Below are 5,000 nucleotides of genomic sequence, written 5' to 3'. Positions count from 1 at the left end.
AAATATATATCTCGGAAGAGTAACGACAATCCGAGCCTCCTGGCGTTGCACTCGCAGTCGCAAAAAACGCTGGGCACATATATTTCTCGGAAGAGTAACGACAGTCCGAGCCTCCTGGCGTTGCACTCGCAGTCGCAAAAAACGCTGGGCAAATATATTTCTCGGAAGAGTAACGACAGTCCGAGCCTCCTGGCGTTGCACTCGCAGTCGCAAAAAACGCTGGGCACATATATGTCTCGGAAGAGTAACGACAGTCAGTCTCCTGCGTGGGAAGAGTCTTTCTAGGCCCTGACCCACGGGAAGGGTGTAGCTTCCCCCATCCCGGACATTTGACGTCGTCACACTACCGGTATTGACTAATAGACTGACTGCTGATAATCATTAGCCATACACTGGGGGAAACGGCCGACAGGGGCGGCAACATAGTGGAGCCGTAGTGTCACTAATGTACAGAGATAGAACAGTTTCGACTGGAACCAGAGTAACCGTATACACGGCACTGATTAGTAATAGATGCAGAGCCATCAGAATACAGATAATATATACAACCGTCCCTATACATGCTGAAAGACTCTGCACACAATGAGAACCACACGTCAGCCAGACACTCTTATCACACACTACTCTCTTATCACACACTACTCTCTGCCTGTAACAGGCACACACACAATATCTAACCACCAGCATGGAAGAACATCCAGTGCATCCTCTCCGCCACATGACACAATCCACACTATCATTACCAGACCGGGAGGTCCACCCAGAAAACACAATATCCCACCCTTCCGACATCCGCACATTGCTCAGCTAAGCCACGAACACCCACACATGTCCTACACAGGGGTGCACCCAACATCACAATACTGCCTCCTGTCACAGCACACAAACAATGGCAGGAATGAAAGACACAGATCTGCCACAACCATGGAATCGGAGCGCCGCCTGTCATGAGCCAAAAGTGCATCCTGACGTGACAAATCGGATAATGCCGCAGGCATCCAATTACGATAATCACTATCAACGAACCTGCCGCCCCCCCCCCCCAAATACACCTTTCCCTACAACAATGTGTATCTGAACCTAAGCTATATTGTACCTTAACCTAACCTATATCGTACCTTAACCTAACCTATATCGTACCTTAACCTAACCTATATCGTACCTTAACCTAACCTATATCGTACCTTAACCTAACGTATATCGTACCTTAACCTAACCTATATCGTACCTTAACCTAACCTATATCGTACCTTAACCTAACGTATATCGTACCTTAACCTAACCTATATCGTACCTTAACCTAACCTATATCGTACCTTAACCTAACCTATATCGTACCTTAACCTAACCTATATCGTGCCTTAACCTAACCTACGTTGTGCCTTAACCTAACCTACGTTGTGCCTTAACCTAACCTACGTTGTGCCTTAACCTAACCTACGTTGTGCCTTAACCTAACCTACGTTGTGCCTTAACCTAACCTACGTTGTGCCTTAACCTAACCTACGTTGTGCCTTAACCTAACCTACGTTGTGCCTTAACCTAACCTACGTTGTGCCTTAACCTAACCTACGTTGTGCCTTAACCTAACCTACGTTGCGCCTTAACCTAACCTAATTTGTGCCTTAACCTAACCTAATTTGTGCCTTAACGTAACCCATGTTGTCCCTTAACGTAACCCATGTTGTGCCTTAACGTAACCCTTGTTGTGCCTTAACGTAACCCATGTTGTGCCTTAACGTAACCCATGTTGTGCCTTAACGTAACCCATGTTGTGCCTTAACGTAACCCATGTTGTGCCTTAACGTAACCCATGTTGTGCCTTAACCTAACCCATGTTGTGCCTTAACCTAACCCATGTTGTGCCTTAACCTAACCCATGTTGTGCCTTAACCTAACCCATGTTGTGCCTTAACGTAACCCATGTTGTGCCTTAACGTAACCCATGTTGTGCCTTAACCTAACCCATGTTGTGCCTTAACCTAACCCATGTTGTGCCTTAACCTAACCCATGTTGTGCCTTAACCTAACCCATGTTGTGCCTTAACCTAACCCATGTTGTGCCTTAACCTAACCCATGTTGTGCCTTAACCTAACCCATGTTGTGCCTTAACCTAACCTATAATGTGCCTTAACCTAACCTATAATGTGCCTTAACCTAACCTAAAGTGCGCCGTAACCTAAACTATATTGCGCCTTAACCTGACGCACGTTGTCGCTGAACCTGCTCTGTAATTGTTATGCAACCCGTTAAATTGGTGTAGTGTTGCCTAACCGCAACCCTCGCAATATAGTTCCCTACTCGCACTGCCCGGTCCCCTGTGTATCGCGTCATGTTAAACACCTTGCAGGTGTTGCTGACTTTCCACATGCTCCTGCTATACACTGTAGTGTGGATAGCAGCAGGACGTACATGCCGCCCCCCCCCCCTTCCCCCCTGCCTTCGCAAGCTGGTCGGTGAGAAGTTTGCATGTTCAATGCCCTTCGCATGCCGACGTACTCAGCCTACGTTGTGGTACGGCCTGTCACCTGTCCGCCGATGTACGCAAAACCCACAAACTGTACTGCACATTGGTCCGTATGTACTGAATGATACATCGTGGCACATGTGACCGTATGACGACTGCGCCTAGCAACGGCGGACCATACAGTCCAAATATTGTGCACGCAGCTACGTGTCGTCTCCCTATAAGAGCTGGATTGCAGTGTGGTACGCCATACAGACGTGTGGGAGGAACGGACGCCCTGGATGGCGATCAGCATGAGCAGTCTGTTGATGTAGTGGAGCGTGTATTCGGACGTAGTCGTCTCTTCTCACACACCGTGATAGCATGTTGCACCGCGTTCCACATCTGCGACATGCTGCAGAGGCGGGCTGACAGTCGTTCGCGCAATGGACACCGCATACGTACGGGGTCTACCTTCCACGTGTTCTCTAGGCGTGCACATGTTGTTGCGTCTATGTGGGCAGACGTAGTGTGTTGTGACACCTGACACAGGCATGCAATACTCGTTGCAAATGGCGATGGACGTGTACGTTTGCTGGTGACGTTACGCAAATGAACAACTGGTAACCCGTTGTGGTGCGGTTGTTCTCGCTAGAGGTGAATCAGTGTTGGCGACGATCGGTCGAGCTATTAACCGGTTGTTTCAGGGAGACCCACCATGCCCACGAACGTGAAAGGGGACCCACCATGCCCACGAACGTGAAAGGGGATCTGGGTGTGAGGCGATACGCGGCGGTGGCTGGGTGGGACCGTCCCCGGCCGGTGAGGGGGGGCCGCCCGGCGTGCTGGCAGCGCGGTGCGTGGGCGCACGCGCCACAGCCGGCTGGTGGGGGCGGCCAGTGGCAGGCGCGCCGGCCGACGGACGCGGCAGGCGGCGCAGCTGCGCGCCGGCGCCCCCTGCTCGCGGCGCCTTGCGGCCAAAGTAGGTCCTCGCGGGCCCGGTGCGAAGCGCGGTGGCCATCTGCAGTGTGCTGGTCCGATTGAGGACTTTGTGCGCTGAGGATGCGCCGCCGCCCGGCGCTCGGCGCCGCGACGCCGTCTGCTGCTCGGTCGCCCCAGCGGTTCTCGCAGGTGGTTTGTATCGCAGCTGTGCGGACGTGTTGGCGCGTGCGCTGTGCTGGGAGAGTTCGCTTCGGCACCCAAGTGGGGCTTTTGTCCTTCTGTGGCGCTGGCGTTGGAGCTGCCGGTCACCGTAGGTGGCGCGTGTTGTCTCCCGCCGGCAATGCCACGACAGCACGCTCCCGGGCCTCTGTCGGCAGCGGCAAGCTCAGTTGGGAGCACGGGTGGTCGCACCTAAAGCGTCTACTCGCCTAACTCCGGGCGATTGCGCCTCTCTCGAACCCGACCAAGTACTTAGGACGGCGCTGCGCGCCGCCGGGACCTGAGAGGGTTTCGAGGTGTGTTGTGCAGGGGAGCTCAGCCTCCTCCTGTTTGCAGAATAATTGAGCGGACGCTTGCGTGTTCGCGCGGGCCCCCGGGACACACTCCCGGGCGGCCGGCTGCTCAGCTCTAGTTGACGCAGCTCCCTGGTTGATCCTGCCAGTAGTCATATGCTTGTCTCAAAGATTAAGCCATGCATGTCTCAGTACAAGCCGCATTAAGGTGAAACCGCGAATGGCTCATTAAATCAGTTATGGTTCCTTAGATCGTACCCACGTTACTTGGATAACTGTGGTAATTCTAGAGCTAATACATGCAAACAGAGTCCCGACCAGAGATGGAAGGGACGCTTTTATTAGATCAAAACCAATCGGTCGGCTCGTCCGGTCCGTTTGCCTTGGTGACTCTGAATAACTTTGGGCTGATCGCACGGTCCTCGTACCGGCGACGCATCTTTCAAATGTCTGCCTTATCAACTGTCGATGGTAGGTTCTGCGCCTACCATGGTTGTAACGGGTAACGGGGAATCAGGGTTCGATTCCGGAGAGGGAGCCTGAGAAACGGCTACCACATCCAAGGAAGGCAGCAGGCGCGCAAATTACCCACTCCCGGCACGGGGAGGTAGTGACGAAAAATAACGATACGGGACTCATCCGAGGCCCCGTAATCGGAATGAGTACACTTTAAATCCTTTAACGAGTATCTATTGGAGGGCAAGTCTGGTGCCAGCAGCCGCGGTAATTCCAGCTCCAATAGCGTATATTAAAGTTGTTGCGGTTAAAAAGCTCGTAGTTGGATTTGTGTCCCACGCTGTTGGTTCACCGCCCGTCGGTGTTTAACTGGCATGTATCGTGGGACGTCCTGCCGGTGGGGCGAGCCGAAGGCGTGCGACCGCCTCGTGCGTGCTCGTGCGTCCCGAGGCGGACCCCGTTGAAATCCTACCAGGGTGCTCTTTATTGAGTGTCTCGGTGGGCCGGCACGTTTACTTTGAACAAATTAGAGTGCTTAAAGCAGGCAAGCCCGCCTGAATACTGTGTGCATGGAATAATGGAATAGGACCTCGGTTCTATTTTGTTGGTTTTCGGAACCCGAGGTAATGATTAATAGGGACAG

At 52.7% G+C, this 5,000-nt stretch overlaps 1 non-coding gene across 1 annotated transcript in view; it reads left to right on the top strand.

Annotated features, from left to right (window-relative positions):
- Positions 1–4,030: 4,030 nt before the first annotated feature.
- Positions 4,031–5,000, top strand: part of LOC126435968 (small subunit ribosomal RNA) — a 1,909-nt gene continuing 939 nt past the window's right edge. The window contains exon 1 of the ribosomal RNA XR_007580322.1: positions 4,031–5,000. This exon is cut by the window's right edge and continues 939 nt beyond it. This is a non-coding gene — a ribosomal RNA (small subunit ribosomal RNA).

Source organism: Schistocerca serialis, unplaced genomic scaffold, assembly GCF_023864345.2.
Source record: "Schistocerca serialis cubense isolate TAMUIC-IGC-003099 unplaced genomic scaffold, iqSchSeri2.2 HiC_scaffold_1223, whole genome shotgun sequence".
Taxonomy (NCBI): Eukaryota; Metazoa; Arthropoda; class Insecta; order Orthoptera; family Acrididae; genus Schistocerca; species Schistocerca serialis.
Note: the sequence above shows the minus strand (reverse complement) of the source record. Positions and strands in the feature narration are given on the sequence as shown.